Source organism: Castor canadensis, chromosome 5 (assembly GCF_047511655.1).
Source record: "Castor canadensis chromosome 5, mCasCan1.hap1v2, whole genome shotgun sequence".
NCBI classification, from domain to species: domain Eukaryota; kingdom Metazoa; phylum Chordata; class Mammalia; order Rodentia; family Castoridae; genus Castor; species Castor canadensis.
The window spans coordinates 63,024,576-63,046,477 of record NC_133390.1 but is presented as its reverse complement, the minus strand read 5'-3'; the positions used below and the strand labels follow the sequence as shown (position 1 = coordinate 63,046,477).

The following is a 21,902-nucleotide window of genomic DNA, read 5'->3' as shown; positions in this document are numbered from 1 at the left end:
AGTTTTCACTACTTGCCTACTTGAGTGAGTGAGTTTTCAGAGCTCCTTTTGGATAGGATCATGCCTTACTTTTCTCTTTATCTTTTGGCACAGCAAAATGTATGCCCACAGTTAGGCCACAGAACACATTTTTGGACATACCTGATTTCATGGATTTTGAACATGGACAAACTTCTATGACTTTTCCATCCTAAGTTATGAGTTTCTATATGGAAAATGCCACCTAGATGCCAAACTCCCCTGCCTTTCCAGCCAGATAGTCCTCAGTACATACTAGACCTACCTTTGCCCAGAAGTCAGGATATGGATTGTGGAACTAACAGTTTTGCTTGTCAAGCCCATCTGTCTGCATTGTGCAGAGTAGCACCATTTATATGAAGACTATTTGGAACATTAAGTAAGGACTATGTGAACAGGAGACCTATGGGCCTAAAATGAAGTGACAGGTTTCTGCCACAAATTGGGGTTCACACCTGCATACTGAACTTTTTCATCCATTTGTGAGTACCTGTATAATGCCACTGGAAGTTGCTATGCATTCTCTGTAGGTCTGTGTGAGGGAACTATAGACATCCATAACTATGTCCTTGTTGACAGATCTCTGTGGTTATCTGCCTGTCAGATGGAGCAGGCAGGGCACAGCTCTTTGATGAGCAAGAACTATAGGTCAAAGCCATGTTCTTGCTGCTGCTGTGGTTGTTGTGTCTTTATCATTTGAATCCTAAAGAAGGCGAGGGGCAGCTTGTCAGTTGTTGCTCCCACCTAACATAGGAGACTATCTTTTATCTCTGACATAATTAAAGAGACCTGTCAAATTTTGACTCAATGTTCTTGTGACCAACAGAGATGACTCTCAAAAGTATGCTTACCAACCATAATCTATAATCTTTCAATTGTGCTTCAAAAGTCAGTATATCTTTGCTGTCTCTGTCTGTTATGCTGTTTTGATGCTCTCTGACCCTCATGGATTCTGCTCCATGAAATGTAGTTCTTGCTACAGGCTATACCACTCACTGTCTCTTAGCTTCCACCCCACTCAAGAAACACTTTCTCTGTCAATAGGAAAAATTATTGTGCCTCAAAGTTCTAAAGAAATAGTTTACTATTTTCTTATTTCAGCAGCAGTCATTCCCCTGTAACTATATACTATATATATCATTGACCTTCATAATCTCACTCTACAATATCCCTTATGAGGAAAAAGATTTTTTGGCCCCAGAATAGAAACATACTGTGATGGTATAGTATGCACCCTTGTAATCCCAGCAATCAGGAGGCAGAGTCAAGAGGAATCACAAATTTGAGACCTGACTCAAAAAAAAAAAAAGATTACTTTGTGTATAAAAGAGCAAGAAAACCAGAGCTGACTTGTGTTTTTAATCTAAGCTGATTTACCAGTTTAATTTGATAGTGAAAATTAATCGTGCAATTCTTAATATAACTACAATATAATCACAACTAAGAGACATTCTTTATAGTCACTGCCCTCCCTCTCGTGTTTATGAGACCAAGGGCCATTCTTTGCTCAAAATTCCTATTTTCCTCAAGATTATGTAATTATAAGAGCAACAGAAATATTTTTGTTTTTAGTTTGGTATTCATTCAATAGAAATCTAACTGAAGGATATTCAGAAATGAGCTCATCTTAGTATTCCTGAGTGTGTCTTTCTAAAAGGTAAGTAGAAGAGCAGAAGAGTTTTGTTTTAGGCAAAATGTGTAAGGAAAGAGACCTATTTATCACAGAGATGAGATGATAGAAAAGGGCTTATTTCTAACTTCCAAAAAGATATAATACAGATGTTTCACTAAGGAAGAAAGGAACTAGTCTCAAATGTGGTGGTTTCTGTATTTTTTTTATTTTTAGTTGGTTTGCATTGTCATCATTATCATCGTCATCCCTAGGATACAAAAAAAAGGCAGACTGATTTTTCTGTAGATCATCTCCAATGGAGTATAAATTAGTAATCTGAGCCAATAGATTAACAGACAATGAAATAAAAATGAAAAAAGAAATTCCATGCAGTTAAAAAATTTTGACTGAGCATATACTTTTTAAAAACATACATTAGGACACCAGGGCATTACTCAACTGGTAGAGCACTTGCCTAGCAAGTGTGAGGCCCTGAGTTCAATTCACAGTACTGCAATAAATTAAATAAATTAGGGATTGGTTACAAATTGATTATGTTTCTGTGGGGATGAGCTAGTTAAAAAAATCCCCATTGTACTTTTTGCAACTGCTAAAATTCTTAAAACTCAGTAAATGTATGTCAAGTCATTTTAAAGGAACAGACCAGTTTATGGTTTGCTATGAGCCTGCCCTGCTTAAGAGGAAAAAGAGAAACACTGAAATAGAATGATTCATTACAAATGAAGAACATTTAAACTGATGTAGTGAAGGTTTTTCCAAGACAGTGTTTCCCAAACATCACTAATCCTAAGACTCACCAGGATCACCTGTGAAATATGTACATTTCCTGAGTCTATCCCAGATCCATAGAACAGAAACTTCCATGGAGGGGCCTTGGCATTTCAGTCTGAAACAAGAAGTCATTATGATAAGAAAAACTTGGGAACTGCTCCATCAGATTTTCTTTTAGAATGAATAAAAAGGAATTATGATGCACTATTTTATTCTACATAAAAGTGATCCTGTAGACACATTTCTCCCTATTCTCCTCCATGAAATCAAAGGCCTTTCAAGTGAAACAAGAACCTTTTTTTAGATCAGTGTTGTTTAAAGTATCTCATATCTCTCCTGTCCTTCCATAGCAGTGACCTTAAGACTTAGTATTCCCCTATCTCTCACTCATCATCCCTCCCTATGAATGGTTATCACATAAAATAAGGTCTCCACATTCAGAATTTAGATCTTGAGTTCTGGTTTCAGCTGGAAATGACAGCTCTGTGACCTTGTACTAATGTGTGCTTTCTCATCAGTTCAGTTTTTACATTTGAACAGTGATGAGGTTGCACAAAATGTTATTTATGAATCTTACCAGCTCTACATTGTTACAAATATTAAATATTTTCCACAACTTTGTTTGCAGACTGTAAACACATATAATAATTTTTGTGCTCAATGGGGCATATGTTCAGATTTGGATATGGCCATAAGTAGTATTTACACTGTTCCCTTTCTAAAACCAACTCGAGTCACAGTTTAATCTAAGATAACTCTTCATAACATTCTGTATCAGCCTGTTGGAAGTATCTTCCAAAGAATTTATTAACAATACTTTGTCATATTGACAGCCACATAATGGAAATAAGGTTCTTAAATGAGTAAAAGAATGAATGAATGAATGATCTTGTGCCTGTTCCAGGTACTAACACTTTGAACTCCATAATGGCAAGGTAAATTATACTCTTCAGCTAAATATGGGGAAGCTAGTAGTGAAAATAATTAGAGCTGCTTAAAGCTGTACAGTAACTACTTGGCTGGATACAACAGAAAAGCATGAAAGGGAGCAAGTGCCGCTCCAGCAGTTCAAAGGTGAAGATAGAGAAGTGGAGTGGGAGTTCACGTTTCCTAAACTCCCTTGTCAGCCCAGCATGTCTTCAGTGTAAATACACATGAGATGGTGGCCTATGCACTCATTCACACTTCAGGGAAGCCTGTGGTTTCCTTTTCTCCCTCCATTTTAGCAGTGGGCAGCCTGCAACCTTTTGATCAAGCTGACTTTGTACATTACATGACTGAACTCAGCTATGCCAAACATCCTTGAGGAAGTTGACATTTGTGTACTTTGAAAGAAAAAAAAGAAAAGTGAATCCCAACTGCTTCCTCCTGCCCTTTTGATTAAGAGAACGGCAAGTCAGCAGGAGAGGTGCTGCTTTTAACAAGCAGGGGTATGCAGCAACTGATTGGTATCTTTCTTTGAAAAAAAGTAGAAAAGATTGATGTTAAACAACACTAATCAGAGTTGATTACAGGGACTGAATGAATTCATTGATAGGAAAGAGCCGTGGTTCCAGAGACAACAAAAGAGATTAGATAACAGTCGGGGAAATAGTATTTGGAATAGTTCTGCTCATCTCTGACAACCAAGAATCGTTGTCCCTTAACCATTTCTTGAAATAGGTGTATGTGTACAGTAAGACGAGTTCTCTGCTGGGAACATTCTTTCTCCCACACTCTGCTTAGCTGCCTCTTTCTCCCCATTCAGGCCTTAGCCTTCCCTGATCACCTTGTCTAAAGTGGTCGTTCCATCACAACCTGGGTGGACCTGAAACCTCATCTCCTGTCCTTCCCAGACATCACCCTTTGCTCTATCTAGGACCACTTGCAGTTTCCTGAATAGACTACATCTGCCTTGCTCTGTAACTTTTTTTTTTTTTACTACTGCCTCTCCCTCATATCCTTTTCCATTCTCTCTAGTCTTTGCTTCTTCTTCCATCCTTCAAGTTTCTGTGAAGGCACCGTCTTCTCAAAACTTGTTATTGAGCCTCCTCATTAAAAGTCAGGGTCCTATACCTCTGTTCTCCCACAACTATTTATACTAAGTGAATTACAGCAGCTAATTTCCCTGTGTTGTAATTAATTGGATATTTACTTCTCTCCACTAGACCGAAATATCTGAGAACAGTGACTGTGTCTTTTATCTCTGTATCACTAATACTAGCAAAATAGCAGAATATATTGGGTGTTTTATTAATATAAATGAATGAATGAAGAAATGAATGAATTGATGCTCCCTCTCTACCTACTTACATGTTTTAAAATCATTGCCCAAAGTAAAAAAACAGAACTCTAAGGAAGAAATTCTTAGAGAAAATGGAGAACTCACTGGTTACCTGTTTATTAATATAATCATGAGGCAAAGGAAATGAGAAATAAAATTTAGGCGCTTTCATCCATGTTTTTTTCTGTGACTTGTAGGTTGTTCCATAGCACTCTGACTTTCACATGAGGGAACCTTTGGGAAACAGCTTATTGGACTGATGCTGCAGTTTCTGACCAGAAGATGAATAATGTGTGGCTTATGTTTTGTAACATTGAGTTGCTACCATGTAATTATTAACTATACGTAGTATGCAGATTTCTCCTTTAGACCCTCCAGGTACTTGGTATACATCATCAGCCTATGCCTTATGCTGATAATCTTAGCATATGTCACATGAGCACTTTCAAGTTGGATAAATGCTATCTAATTAGTGAAGATATACTTATTATTTTTGATAATTTTATATATATATATATACATAACTCCTTAAGAAATGTGTTTTCTTGTTATATAGCAACAAGTGGACATCTGTTTTTTTATTCAACATATGGAGAGTAGAACACATGGGAAATCACCCTTGCCTTTTCAAGAGGATTTACCCCAGTTAGTTCACTGATAACTCCATTGGTCTGATAACCCCATTGGTCTTAGAAATGAATAGCCATTAAATACCATGGTAAAAATCATACAAACCTAGAGAGAGAAGAACCTGAAGCATTTTGTGGTCTCAGGATACCAAATACTGTTTTACTACATTTGCCCAAATGTTGGTTATACCAGTAGCTGATAGTAGGAGAGAATCTTTTTGAGGCTCAGGAATCATGTCATCATTGCTACGTCATTTTCATTTCACCTTTATAGGGATTGTTCTTGAATTAGTTTTTAAATATTATTGTTTAGTTGAATTTCTAGGACTCAAAATATGAACTATATAGAAAGCCTGTCTCATTTCCCCCCATTAACCTCTTTCCCCTTCAATTCACATTGGTAATACTTATTAATTAGCTGCAAACACATATATATTTTCCCCTCACCTTCTCACACAAAGGTTAGTCTAGTTTATACACTGCTCTGTGTCTTGCATCCTTTAATACAATTTCAATGCATTTCTTAATCTTGCATTCTTCATTGTATCTCGGAGAGCTTTCCATATTAGCATATTAATCTTTTTATCAGCTCTACAACCATTCCATTATGTAAGTGTCATAGTTTATTCCACCAGTTCCTATTGACAAATATTTTTTGTCATTTCAAACAATACTCTAGTGAATAGCCTTGTACATAAATCATTTCATAGGTGTGCAGGTTTATCTGCAAGATAAATTCACAGAAGTAAAATTATTGGTCAAAGAGATACCTTGCTTCTTAAATTTGAGAAACTGATTTCAACAGCCCCACTAGGTAATATGAAAGTATCATTTTATCCCAGCCTAAATAAAATAGTATTTCCACTAGACTTTTGAATTTTTACCAGTTGTTTTAGTAAAAGATAGTATTTCTGCATGGTTTTAATTTGTATTTTTCTTATTATAAGAGCAACTAAGCATCTTTTTGATATTTTTACTCGTATTGGTGTTTATTTTTCCATAAGGTTATCTGTTCATCTCTTTTGATTTTTCCTTGTATTGATTTGTGGGTCCTTTTTTCATTGGTTTCCTGCTATTTATGTATTAAGGTTAACAGTAACTTATCCAGATATGCTGAGAATATTTTTCCCATTTTGTTTTTTTATTATTTTGCTTATATATTTTTAGCTAAATAGAAGTTTGTTTTTAATATGTCAGACTTAGCAATCTTTTCTATATGACTGCTCGATATTAAGTCACAGAAAGTCCTTTCCCATGCTGAGACTATAAAAAAGTTACCAATGTTTTCTTTTAGTGCTTTCATAGTTTCAGTTTTATACTGAAAAATATGATTCCCCACATGATGCTTTGAATCCAGAAGGTATTTTCAGGTTAAAAGAGGATCTTAGGACAAAGAAGCCATTCTGTTCTCAAAGCTTGATGAGCTGAGGCTGACCTACCATTTGCGTAGTACACTACATCTCATTCTTTTGAGGATGCAGTACAACTACAATGGCAAAGAATAATCTAGATTTAAAAAATAAAATTAATAGCAACCAGTCTTTAAGGTGTTATCATTTCCTCTTGCTGCACTACTCTATTTTTTGTTTGTTTGCTTAATTATTTACTTGCTCATCTTTTTGTTTCTGTGAGAAGGCTATGTGCTATCAGAAAGGACATATACTAATAAAATTATTTATTGGTTCAGATTCTTTTACCTTAGCCTATGTAGCATTAAGCATTCATTGATAGTGAAATACAAACTAGTATGAAATAGTACATAAAATGTAGCCTTAAGGGTCTGAAGCCCTGAATTCATCTGCTGTACTCTAGAACATATCCCTTGACAATAATTCCATCCATATAAAATGTAGAAAATAGCATTGTAATTTCAGCAACAGTTAGAAGAAGAAGGTACATCTTTTTGAAAGTGATGTGAATTCTATAGAAAATTGATGAAGTAATTACTTGATATTTTCAAATTTTATAGTAATGAGTTTTTGGGGAGAGGTTCATGTAGGAAGCTTTTTTCCACACCCCCTTATTATTTGTTTACTCTTCTCTGTATTTTGCCTTCATTTTCAAAAGCAGTCTTTCTTTTAACAAGTATCTGTTGTAGGTGCTGGGGATACAACGAACAAAACAAACACATATAAACAATCTTTGTTTCCAAAGAACTAAGATTTGCTGGGAGGGGCAGAAGATAAACAAATACATGCATAAAACATAAAGCATGCCAGAAGTCAATAGGTACAATATAGAAACAATAAAGAGGGATCAGGATGGGAAGTGCTGGGAAAGGGGTGTTTCTATGATGACTAGAATCAGAAGATCCTCAATATTTAGGAGTGAACTTTAAAGGATATATAAGAAGATCTCTGGGTTTCCCTACAATGAAATAGCATTCTATTTCACAGGAATGGAACTAGATATATAAGTAACCAATCATTTATGAATGAGTTGCTCTAGTCAAAATTAAATGACAGCTTTTATCAAACTTTTCAACAGCCATCTCACCTGTACTCAGGATACCTCTCTCATCTCAGTCAGCCAACACTATTCTCCTCTAGAAAACTCTTTAGAATGTATATTACTGATAATGAAGGACCAGTGCTGATGTGATGAGGAGCTGGTGAGATTCTTGTCCAAATCATGTGATATATTTAATTTCAATAGATGAATCATGATAATCTCACCTGGAATAGGAATAAGATATGAGGACTTTTCCTCCACCACTATTGTAGTATCTTCCCTCTGGAACCTAAATAATCAGATGTTATGATGGATTATACTACTGCCTTCAAAAATTATGAAAGCTGGGAAGTTGTTGACTGTGCTTTCTTTACACCTAGATTATTAACAGAATGATACTTTTTGGTTGACACTCATGTTCACCTGTGATCTAGCCCTAATTTACCTTCTCAGTTTTTTTCTCACTACTCACTTTCTCAGATCAAATGATTTACTTTTCCCAATGCATGATAACCTTTTTGGTGATACTGTTTGTTCTACTTGGAATAATTACTCACTCTCTATATTTTGAAATCCCAGCTATTGGTCAATACTTAGTTTAAAGTATCCTTCATCTGGAATCTCCCTCTATTAGCCATGGCTCACATCTGTTTTATCTAGCTGTTTATCTATTGTCTATCTTTCTGATTAACTATCAGTCTGTCATCTATCTGTCTTTCCCTAGAATAGTTGATATTTATTGCATAATGAATGAATGAATTAGCTTTCTTATCTTTGCAAATAAGACAGATATAAAGTGTGGAATAGAGGACTGCAATGGTAACATAGAAAACAGTAAAATGAATATAGTTTTGAATAGATCCCATAGTCTGCTTATGTCAAAATTTTAAATAAAACATAAACGTACCTTGTTTTAATTGTTCTAGAACCAGAGGGGATTTCTTGTGGCTCCCAGGCTGCTAGCATGTGCGAGATAATCTGGCACAAGATCTCCTTTGACAATTTATGAAGAATGTTTCTGAGCTGATGTGCCCAAGGTAGCTCATAGGATGTAGGTATCTCTCACTTGATACCTATTGGCATGCTGAGGTTAGAGCTTGTTTCCTACCTCAGCTCTAAAGATAAGAAACTAATACATTTAATAAGTCTTTTATGCCCCTCATTAGTTGAATTTCAAACATTGCTGTTTTTCCCAAGGTCTGAGCAGCAGATGGTTTATTTTTAAAATTCCATTCTTTCTGAACATTTTCCACAAGTAAAATGATATTTTGAGAGAAAATTTAAAGCATTAATTTAAATAAAAGTCGTGGTACCTCAAGAAAACTCAATGCCCAAGATGCAGCAAGTTGTTGGCATGAAGTGCTTTGTGGGAATATGTTTGAGTTTGGCCTCAATCAGAAACATGACAGGCTCATGTCTGATGAGAGCAGTAGGAGAAAATAGTTCTTCAGTCCCAGAGGCAGGTTTAGTTATGAGTTAAAGGTGAAGTCAGTACTATTTAAGGTTTCATTTTATTTATAGGCCTCACTAGTAAGTGTAGGGTTTCCAAGAAAGCAGAAGACATATTCCTGACCCAGAGCCTTTCAATGTAATGAATATGATGAAGCTAAACAAGTATTATTAATACATACAACTGAAACTTGTAACCAAAATACAAACTAAATAGAGCACTAGTTAATTACCTAATTGGTAATCTCACACTAAAGGAATTTTGTATTATATATGTGTGGGATAGGACCTTCAAGCAAAGTATTGCTGTTCTGTAAACATTCCATTAGACCTCATAAGCAGGCAAAGGAAAAAGACAGAAATCATCTTTGAGAACTGCTAGAGTAGTTTCGGAAGTTACCAGACCAAGGAGCCTGGGGAGAGGGAGATAAGTGGATCTGAAAGTGCTGCCAACCCACAGACTTCTCCCACCAAAGCCCCCATAGACCCAGCCCCACCTGAACCTCTGCCTTCCATGGAATGTTCATCTCAGTCTGTTAGGAATCATTCTGTTATTTTATAATGTAATTGGTCTGTGATTTGGTAATAGAAGTTAAGTCTATACATTTTCATAATCACCTTCTCCAGAACACATCCATTATGCAAAGGAGGGAAACTTGTATAGCAATAATGATGTTTTATTTTAGGTATACTAAGTGCTTTCATCATATTATCTCATTTGGTCCTCACAATAAACCTCTGAGATAGGTGCTATCTATTTTGGAGGTGAGGAAAATGAGGCCCTAGAGAAATTTTGTAACATTGTTTTTGAAATCCTTTGTGCTTGCACTCTCTTTCTCTCTCTTCTCTCTCCTCTCTCTCTCTCTCTCTCTCTCTCTCTCTCTCTCTCTCTCTCTCTCTCTCTGACACATACACAAAACTTTGTATTGTTTGTAAATATATATATGTGTGTGTGTGTGTGTGTGTGTGTGTGGAGAGAGTGGGGAGGGAGAGAAGAGGAGCGAGAGACAGAGAGAAACTCTGGGCATGGTTTAGACCTTTGAGTAGGGAGTCACATAAACCTAATCTGGAAAGTGGTTTTAAGGAAGCTTTGGAATCAGCCTGATGTAGATTTACATCTTCATCTGCTTTTTGTTAATTTTATTTTTATTTATTTATTTTATATTATCATATTATTGTTGTACTGGGGGTACATTGTGACATTTACATAAATTCTTACAATATATCATAGTTATTCATCTGCTTCTTAATGGACCTGTGACACTGAGCAAGTTTTCCAACATTTTAAAGCTAAGTTTTCTCATCTATAAAATGGAATAACAATAGTAATAATATAAATATTTTAGGAAATCAACCAATAAAAGTTAGTCATAAGATTATTGTCATTTTGCCTTCTTTTCAATAACAGCAATAATGGTGATAAAATTCTTAAATTTGCTGAGGAGAATAGGTACTTAAAAGGTGAATAATAGCACCTGGGTATTTTTCATGAAAGAGAGGATCTACACCCTTCTTCAGAAAAATATCCTCAATAAATAAAGTATTAAAAGGTATGGTAATCATTAGGTAAGCTGCCTGAGATTTAAAACTACTGTATCACCTGTGTTCTTCCTTTAACTTCCTCAGTCTTTGAAGAACTTCCAAGATAGCATACCTTACAGGGAAGTATCTGTATACATTTGGAAGAAAAGAATATTTCTGAGTTCTTTAAAAACTATTTCAGCAAAAACGCTGTAATTGTGAGGCACCACAAGGCCACCTTGCATCCAGGTCCATGACTTCCACCATGAAGTGCCATGTTCTATTATAAGGTAACACTAAGCTCATGTTTTTCAGGGGACAACAGCAGATGAAGGAAGAGCATGTGTAATTTGAGAAGTGCCACATACAGCCTATGCTACTTCAACAGTTTCCTGGCAATCAAAAACTGTAGTGATGGATGATGTCCAAAAGGGTATATGGAAGAATAGCACATAGCGCTATTTGCCTCTGCCACACCACCTAATGAAATAAGAGGCTCTTTCTCATTTCCAGTTTAGAAGGGACAAGAAACTGTAGAGTAGACACTACCCACCAGTGGTTATAGTTGGATCAGAGAATTATAGGGTTTTTTTTCTATTTTATGCTTTTTTAGAGCTTTCAAATTTCATTTAATTAACATGAATTACTTTTACATAATTTAGTTTAGATATTTTTTAAAATATCATATATTAAAATTTCCAATATAGAGAAAAAGAATAAAAACCTTCAGAACCTTGCCACTAAGGTAGTGATATGTCTTATCTTTCGATCTTTGATTGAAAATTCAAAACAAAACAGAAAAATATATAATGAGAAGTAAAATTCTCCTCATGCTCACAATTACTTCAAAATATATCAAGTGTCTTGTGTATCCTCCAGAAAAAATACTTATATGTATGCCAGTCTGTGTACACATATCTCCTCATTTTATTCGGACAAGAGGGATTATACCACATGCAATGTTTACCATTTGTAATCTTGTCATAGCACATATAAATCTTTTCTTTTTTAGCCAACTTCATAGTATTTTTTGTAAGGCACGCCACATTTTTAAAAATACCAATCACTGAATATTTGATGAAAGCTATTACTTACATAATCAGAAAAATTTAATAACCTTCTTAGATTGTTTGCTAGACCTTAGTCTAAAGTAACCCAAAACATCTCTGTTTATTATATGGTCACAGGACAAAAATCACTGTGTGTATGTATGTATATGTGTAACATATTAGAGAAGATTGCCTTGAGCCTTAATTTTACAGTATAAAAATTTTACAGTATAAAATGTCAGAATGGCCACTGACAAAGTGGATAATGTCTCTTTGTGATCCTGGTTGAATTGTGGCCTCACATAGAAGTTGGCATACTTCTTAAAAGTTTTAATGCAGTCACTGATTACAGTGTCTGAGATTTTACTGCAATTTCCATTTGAGTTAAAACTGATTTTGCCTTCAAAATAAAAGCCTTTAAAAAAAGGGAAATAATTATTTTTTCCCAGGCAGGAATCTAAATCCTTTCATTTTATCTCTTAACATAAAAATGATAGGTACTAAGAAATCACTGAAAAGTTGATGCAAAAACAAAACCTCTATTGAATGTTTCAGGTATAGAACTCTATTCTCAAAATACCTGTTAATGTCCTAACTACCCAAGGCATGGAGAGAACCCGATGTAGGAAAATAATATATACCAAGGCTTGTTGTAATTCTAATAAATAAAAGTTACTTGGGCTTTGAGAAATAAATTTGCTGCAGATTTCCAAAAATTTACCCATGTGAGATGGGAGAAAGAAAATGTTAGAAAATGAAAAATATTGAAACAACCTATCTATATATGAATATGATATAATGCACTGTACAGTAAACTGTTGAATATTAGGGGAGCATGATGATAGAGAATGAGTAAGTAACAGAGGGGGGTTAATTTGATAAAAACATGATATATATGGAGGCTGAGGTGAAACCCCCTTGGACTATCAGTTTACACTTAATTTTTAAAAAATGAAGGGCAGGAGAAAAATAAATCTTTTTCAGGGGTGGGTACCAGTAGAAAGGGGTGAGCACATGGAAAGGAGAAATGAGAGTGTATATGGGGATGAGTTTTATATCCACATATGAAAATAGAAGAATGAAATGAAACCTGTTGAAATTGTTCTAAGGTGGGGAGTGGGAGAATGATGGAAGGGGTAGATCTAGCTAGGATATATTGTAAGCCACATATGTAAACATCATAATGTATCCCCTTGCACAACTATAATATGCTAATAAAATTATTTAAAAATTACCCATGTGCTCTTTTAAATTGAAAAAATTTTGTGGGCACTGGCATTGTTGTCCATGTAAAATGTGGAGATTGTACAACTCTACTATAGAAAAGTAAATGCATAAGCAAGCCATATTCTAACCTTGAAAGTGTAGCTGTTTTTAATGACACAGTGTATCAAGGTCAAGAGAAGGTGCCCTCAGCAGATGGATGACTTTCAAAATAAAAAAAAAAGCTTCATTTACATTTAAAACATACTGAGTTCAACATTATTTCTCAGGGATACTTGATTGTTCTAGTTTGAACCATAATTCATTTCTAATATAATCATGTATCAAGTAACTGCTTTACCTGGTGTATTTCCCCAGCAGGTATTTGTGGAAAAGCAGAAAAAAAGAGGTGAAGGAGAAAGACATTGTGATAAACCCACTAGGTGTCACTACTTTCAGTAGGACCCTGGAAAGAAACTGTCAGAGGATACATCTCTGCCCTGGCAAGAGATGGATTTCATGGCACCTTGACTTTTAACCTTTAAATATACTTGGAGAATTACTTGGGAGATTTTCCCCATAGTTATTTGTGCCTATGATTCTCTTATATTATTTTATTTTGAATCTTTTTCTCAGATTGAGTTAAGCATTATTTTTAGTTGAACCATATTTCATTCAGAAATAGTTTGTTGATACTATTTTATAACATGTATCTCCCTTCACTTTTTAAATACCACACAATGAAATGATTAGGTATATGAGTTCTTAGGTGACACAGTTCATTCAGTGGGCTTGCTCTCATATCCTTTGTAAGGAGTTCTGATAAAGCTTTCAAGATGAGATGCCACATGCTTTTGTGTCAATATTATGGAAATGATTTCCTTTTTTCTTTTCCTACCTTCGTTTTGTGTTCTTTCTCTGTTTTTGCTCATCCATTCTCTCTCTCAGTTTCATGAAAATTCATTTCTCTGTGACATTTAAAGGCTCAGTCTGAGAGGTGTCTGGAGCTGTGGCCGGCTGTGTACATCAATAGTTTCTTTGAATCTGGCACTCTGTCAATATTTGGGGGCCTTGATAACAGCACTTAGATGCAGAGCCTGCCAGCCATCATGCTCTTAGTACCTCAGTAACAAGTCCAAATGAGTGGATATTAGCATGTCAGATACTTTCACAGCTGGTGACACATGGTAGACAGCATATAAGCATCTTACATGTGCCTTCTACATCTTTCTGTCTTCCTCTTTTAGATGAGATCATTTATTCCAGTATACACAAAAATAAGAATCTTCAAAAGGTATGTCTATGAAAAGTCAAGTAAATGGCATTACTATAAAACCTGGATTTGATGGGGTTTACAGTATATCAGGTAATGGTATATTAGCAGTACATTTTAAAAAGTTATTTTAGGCATTTTTTATTTTGTTTGAGTTTGTTTATATTTTTGCTTAGGTTATTATATTTGAGCCAAAGTTGTTATTTTATAGAAGATATATAAATATACGTATACATATATATATTCAATATGTATATGGAATATATATATATTTCTAGGGCTTTTTCTAGGTAAAGATTCTATCTTTAGCTTGTGTTTCATCCTAGTGTGATAGAGATTTAGCTACTTGAAAAAGAAATATTATAGTGGCTTGCCTCTGAAACAAAATCTATTTACATTTTCAAGCATTTCTCAGTTGTTTTCCTTTTTATGCCAGTGAAATGGACTATCTTTAAATTGAATATTTAAGGCATTATTATATCAACTTTCCCATGGCCCACCCTAATAATAGTATATTGACCTTTCAAGAGCTGTAAAGGAGACCAATATTAGGGCAACTTCTTAGTTACTGAAATAATGTGTGTTCTCTTATGATGAGACTACATCAGCAATCTGAACTTTAAAGAAAGGAACGAGGAAGATGAGAGTTCACCTGATACCATTCTTATCCTAAAGATCTGTACCCAACCTACAATAAGTATGAAAGACCTTGCCAAGTTTTAGGCCATGGTCAGACCATATAACCTAGGTTTCCAGATATCTAAGAGAATACCCTTGAACTCTTAATGCCTTTTGATAAAATCATGAAATGGCCTTTGTACCAGAAATAATGCCTAAATTGAATGGATTCAGATCTTTCTCAATTTTGATTTTCAACTCAGGCCTCTAACATTTGGGTACTTGCTATCAATGGAGCTCCCCAGATCTGCTGTATATCATACAACTTTTTAAGGTGACTTAATGGACTGAGAAAAGAAATGTCCAATAAACAGCATTAGTGGAATTTCAATACAACTAAAGATAAGCTCAGGACATCTAGAGCCTTTAGTTTTACTTTAGGAAGGGAAACTTACATACTTACTGCCTTGCAATTACTAGTATTTGGTAGGGCTTAAAGTTCATATAAACCAGCTATCGAATGCTGCCTCCAGGTATTATACCATAGTTATAGAACTCATCATTGTTAAGTTCAATCATTCACTGTCAGAAATTCCCTTGGAATGTTGTGTTGAACTACACAGAATGGAGAGACAGGGGAAAGTCACAAGGGCTCCAGCCACCAGTTATCATCTGTTGGTATAAGTGTAGGCCCCAAAATTTTAAAAAGAAAAAGTGGGAATGAAGATTTAGAGAATAAGAAGGAAAGCATAGGTAGACATGACCTGTATCAAAGGATTTGGTATTTTTCTTTCTAGTCCATATACAAAAGAATTTAGTGACATACATAGTTTCTAATGGAGAAACACACATTTCTTTCCTATGTCTATACTTAAATCTGTTTGTGGTCTCATAGAGGAGGGGAAAAAAATTCCACAATATGCAGCATTAACCACAGGTTTTCTTTTTTTAATACCACCAAACCTTCATCTCAAGATAAAATAGGGAACTCTTTTTACCTTCCATGGATGACTTACAAACTTGCCTATATTATTGTTAATAATGCTCATCTGCTAGGCTAAGAACTTGCCTTCTTCTGGCTTTGTATTCAGTATTTTATAAATACATACTATATCTATCCTTCATTATATACTGTTTGTTTAAATCTTTAACCTTTCTGAGGCAGAGGAAGAAAAGGAATGTGATAAGAACATAGAATTAGCCTGAAGAATTTGTAGTTAAGAACAGGAGGAATATTGTTTTCTTGTGGATCACTTCAGACACATTTTGAAACTATATTTGAATTTCATGATTGTAACTTAACCATCTGTTTTCATTAATACTAAAATGATCTTTTACCTAAATTAGTGGGCAAGATTTGGTTCTTCTTCATTAGTAAGAAATCCTAACATATTTAACTCTTCCTTCTCTACTATATATTTTGTCTACTGATCACAGAGTAAAGTGAGAAAGATAAGAAAAGTGAGACAAAAGTGCTGAGGGTAGAGTATGTCTAATCTTACCTCAGCAATGAGAGCACATGTAACCTTCATTCTTGGCAACCCCTGCTAGAAAAGAATCAGCTTCCTGTCTATCTGGGTAGTGATCAACTGAACCACTTGGGGTCATTTAAAAGGCCTATATAGCACAAAGTAAAATGTACTATTGCTATAGAGATGAGCTTTGATGATGCCACTCCAATAGGTAGTTGATAGGCACCCCTCCAATAGACACCCACAGTCTTCCACCAAAAGGCTCTGGCTATCAGTGGTCTACCTAATATGGTTCTGTTTCTAGTTACAAGGGCACCTTTATTCAGAAATGTTTCCTCTTTTTATTTTTTTGTTCAATAAAACTTTCATTCTTGTTTTCAGTTTATGGATAAATGATATATAGTGATTCACACCCCTGAAAGGTCTACTTGCCAGTTTTCAAACCCTAAAAGGCCACCAAGCAACTGGTGTTTTCTCTACTAAAGGAATTCTTTTTAGACTTACCTCAACTTTTTAAGTTAGGTTGATACTAAATTTTTGATGCACATATCCCACAATGGGGGTCATTGCCTCTGTTCTTTTTTTGAAAAAATGAATTTCAGAAACAGCTATATACTTTTCTGTAACAAAAGTCCTCTTTTGCCCAGTAAGTTCAAAGCCTTGTACCTCTCAGTTTCTCCTGATATGATAAGGGCCTGAGTGCTACCTGCTAACCAGTAGTGACCAGAAATAAGGAATGTTGAGTTAGGTGGATGAGTCTCTTGGAATTATAAGCTGGGAATAGAATAAATTGTACATGATAAGAATAGATAAAGCTGTTGCAAAGTATATGATATATTATAATTTTATAGATAGTGTTGATTTTAATTGAAATTCTATTTAAAAATATACAATCCTGGAAAAATATAAAAAAGACTAGACTGGAATAAGTAGTCTCTTTTCTGGAATGTTTTCTACAAACAATAAATTGCTTATTAATAATATTGTTATGTTTATATACTATGCAATTTAAAACTGTTAGTACAGAAATTAAAACTATTAATTTTGTTACTGATTACCCAGGAAGATTACTATGTGCTCCAGTTGAGCTTACTAGTTTGGGTAACACTGTCACATTAATCTTTCATTGTTTCTTTACTGCCTAAAGGAAGCTTACTGTTTAGGAAAGTACACCTGAATACAGTTTTTAAAACTTGTGTCTTGCAAGTTGAAAATGTGAAACGCTAATTCCCATTCTATGAAACATCTTTGGAGAGCTTGGTAAAACTGATTTGCCAATCTTTGGACCTTACCAGAACATAATGCCACACTAAAATGTGTCTTCTTTCTTGTCCCACTGAGAATTCTCCTGGACTAAGGCAAAGCTAACTCCATATAACAAATAGAGCTTTGATTAAATTTTGCCTCAAATAACAAGGAAAAAATTTTCTAACCTATTTATTTTGTACCAAGCACTTCACAATTCTCAAGAAATGACCAGTGGGAGATCAGAATCAATATGAATATGGAGAAATGCAGAAGTAGTATGCCATTGTAGTCAATCCTGGATCCTGGTCTTTTGACTATCTTGATGATCTTACATACATGTTTTCCAATATTGGCAAAGCCAATGTATTCTAATTACTGGCAGAAACATTTGAAAATCACAAAGCAAAATCAATTTTAATTTAAAATTATACTTTAAGAAATAAGCCAAAAAGAATGATATAAAATCACATTAACAACTAGATGTTGAGGATAGGGAATATATGTTTTCAAAGCATGCTGTTTTTATGCACAGTGTCCAAGTAGCAACAATGAGACAGGTATAACCAACCACTTCAGATGAAAACAGTCGTTTTGACAGGTTTCATTGTTCTATTTTCATACAAGTATATAAAATACACCCTCTTCGTTCACTGTCCCTCTCCCACTAGTACCCACCCCTAAACAGGACCTATTTTATACTCCTGTCCTTCATTTTTAATTTTTTTAATTTTATTATTTTTTTTGTTCATTTATTCACATGTGCATACATTGTTTGGGTCATTTCTCCACCCTGTCCCCTCTCCCACCCTTCCCTCCTTGCCCCCCTCAGTTCCAGGCAGGTCCTGTTCTGCCCTTATCACTAATTTTGTTGAAGAAAAGACATAAGCATATAAGGAAGACAAAGCATTTTTGCTAGTTGAGTTAAGGATAGCTATGCAGAGAGATTCCTACTATTGCTTTCGTGTACCCATGTTTTACAACCCATGTTGATTCAACTCTAACTGATCTTTACATTGGTTCACTTTTTAAAGTGTATGTTAATTGTTCAAAGGGGTTTTGCCATGGAATTTCACAAATGCATATATTATACTTTAATTAGATTAACTCCCTCTATTATTCTGTCTTTCTCTGTTCTCTTTAGCCCCCATAATTTAACACCTTTCAGTGCATTTTGTTATGCCATGTATTTCAGTATTATTCACTCTATCATTCTCTTTTCCTCTCCCACCTCCCCCAAGTCCCCTCAAATAGTCCCACTATTACAAACCTGTGTATATTTATGTATGTTTATCTTTTAGGTCTAGTTTCCACACATGAGAGAAAGCATGCAACCTTTGTTCTTTTGAACCTGCTTACTTCGCTTAACACGATGATCTCCAGTTCCATCCATTTACCTTCAAATGACATAATTTTATTCTTCTTTATGACTGAATAATTCTCCTTTGTGTATATGTACCACATTTTCTTAATCCATTCATCAGTTTTATGGCATCTTGACTATTTACATAGCTTGACTATTGTAGATAGTGCTGCAATAAACATGGGTGTGCAAGAATCTATTGTATCCTGACTTGCATTCCTTTGTATATTTGTCCAGCAGTCATATTGCTCTAGTTCTTTTTTTAGTTTTTGAGGAACCTCCATACCACTGTCCATAGTAGTTGCAGTAATTTTTACTCCCAATAACAGTGTATAAGGGTTTGTTCCTCCTCTCCTCTGCAACGCCCACACCCAAACCATCCTCACCAGCATTTGTTGTTGTGTTCTTGATTATAGCCATTCTGACTGGAGTGACGTAAAATCTCAGGGTCAATTTGATTTGTATTTCCTTTATAGCCAGGGATGGTGAGTGTTTCTTCATGTATTTATTGGTCATTTGTACCTTTTCTTTTGCGAATTGCCTGTTCAGTTCCTTTGCCCATTGATTCATTGGGTTGTTGATTCTTTGGGAGATTTTTTTAGCTCTCTGTATATTCTAGTTATTCATTCCTCTAGTTATTAATGTGTTTGTGTATATGTATATAATGTGTATGTATATTTACATAAATATATATATGGCAAAGATTTTCTACCATTCTGTAGACTGTCTTTTCAGTCTCATGACTGTTTCCTTTGTTATGTGGAAGCTTTTTAGTCAGATGCAGTCCCATTTGTCAATTTTTTCTCTTAATTGCTGAGGTATTGGAGTTCTAGTCAGGAAGTTATTACCTATACCTTATATGTTCCAGTGTTTTCTATTCTTTCCTGTAGTAGTTTTACAATTTCAGGTCTTCTTTTAAGGTACTTTATCCACTTTGAATTGATACTACCACAGAGTAAGAGACTGGGTTCTAGTTTCAGTCTTCTACATGTGAATATCCACTTTTCCCAGCACCATTTGTTGAAGAGGCTGTCTTTTCTCAATGCATGTTTTGGGGTCCTTTGTCAAAAATCAAATGGCTGTACCTGTGTCAGTTTGTGTTTGGATCTTCTAATCTACTCCATTGGTCTTCATGTCTGTTTTTGTGCCAATACCATGGTATTTTTATTACTATGGCTTGGCAGTACAATTTGAAGTCAGGTATTTTGACTGACTTCAAAAGAGCCAGTATTGCTCTTTTTGCTCAGGATTGCATTGACTATTCTAGGTCTTTTGCGCTTCCATATGAATTTTAAGATTTCTTTTTCTATTTCTGTGAAGAAAGTCATTGGAATTTTGATGGTGATTGCATTGAACCTACAGATTGCTTTTAGTAGTATGGACATTTTCTCAATATTGATTCTGTCAACCCATAAACATGGGCAATCCTTCCATCTTCTGTGTCTTCTTTGATTTCTTTTTTCAGTGATTTATACTTTTCCATGTAGACTTCCTTTATTTCCTTCATTAAATTGTTTCCTAGTTAAATACCAGCTTTTAAGCAAGTTATGGGAGAAAAAAGGGAGACTTTCTCTCTTCTTCACTGAGGTCCCATAATGATAAAATGTGCTTATACCATTACAGAAAATCTTTATGTTTGATATTAAGGTAGGTTCTTGAGCCAGAAGTGTGGCTCAAATGGTAGAGTGAGAGGCCCTGATTTAAAACCCCAGTACTGCCAATAAATAAATAAATATTGAGGTAGGTTCTTAGTAGGCTTGTAAATATTGGAAGGGAAGTTGTTGTCTGTGAAGTTCTTTAAGTTAAAAAAAAGATAGACACATCTTCCTGGAATAGCCTAAAATGTGCCAGAAGGGAAGAAGTGACTTCTCTAGGTAGTTCACTATTTTCAGTTTTTTTCTTTCCCCTCTTCTTTAAAGCCATTATTGTTTGGAAGCAAATAACTGCCAAAAGCATCCAGGAGTTTTAAATGTACTTGATCAAGGTGAGAGCAATAGAAGTGCCACCCATGTTTTAGTGGAGAGAAAAGGATCACACTGCTACCATCATTTCCTATAATAATTGATTTACTACAAACATGAAATTGAATTGCATGAATTTTCAGCAGTTACTGAAAAAACTTGTGAATAAAAAGGATTAGAATGTATTGTTTGGTGTTTTATTTTTTTAAAGTGCAATAGTCTTTCAGTGGAAAATTTATCACATTTCACTGTTTCTTGCTGTCAACATGCAAAATCAAACCCATTACCATTTCAAACCATTCTTTTCCTATGGCATTAAATGGAGTGTTTTTGATTCATCTCTAAAAGTATGAAGCCAATATTTGTCAGTGGCATTTGCTATAAGTAAGGCGTGAGGTCCCCAGAATGTAATTAGGAAAAAAGACATCCACAATTCAAATATTTATACATACTAAACTCTTACTGTCTGCTAAATACTTTTCTAGGAACTGAACACATACAAGCAAAAACATCTCTGTCACTAAAGAATACTCACAGACATGGAAATAGATAATTACCACCCAAAGAGATAGCTTGTGCAATAAAGGCCTATACAAGGTTCTGTATTATTTTACCTGGGACAGTTCTGATTAAAGCCTGTAGTCTTGAGGAAATTATCATAAGTTCCTTTCAACCACAAAAGTTCCCTGTTTGGACAATAAGTCATTTAGCTACCCTATAAATAGCCATATCAATCAAATCTATCTGAGGTTGTCAGGGAAGATTTTCCACACACCAGGACAGAAAGCCAAGATGATTTTGTGCTTTGCCACATGTGTCTCCTACATCCAAATGGAAATGAGACAAAGGGTAGACTGACAAACTTTCCTTTCTCTCAGGTTTATCAGAGGGGTAGAGTGAAAATTTAACTCAAGTTGGGTGAGGTGAGAGAAACAAGGCAGGACAGTCTATACCTATTACTGGTATGTGATATGCACAAGGGT

General features: G+C 35.0%; 1 protein-coding gene across 19 annotated transcripts in view; it reads left to right on the top strand.

The window, feature by feature from the left end:
* The window catches only part of Zbtb20 (zinc finger and BTB domain containing 20), an 815,899-nt gene that overhangs the window by 526,582 nt on the left and 267,415 nt on the right, over positions 1-21,902 (top strand). The window contains exon 10 of one of the 19 annotated variants that reach the window (XR_012447940.1): positions 14,235-14,281. The exons of 17 other annotated variants lie outside the window; for them this stretch is intronic. The gene's annotated coding sequence lies outside the window, so the exon portion shown is untranslated. One more of the 19 variants, XR_012447946.1, reaches the window with a different exon arrangement.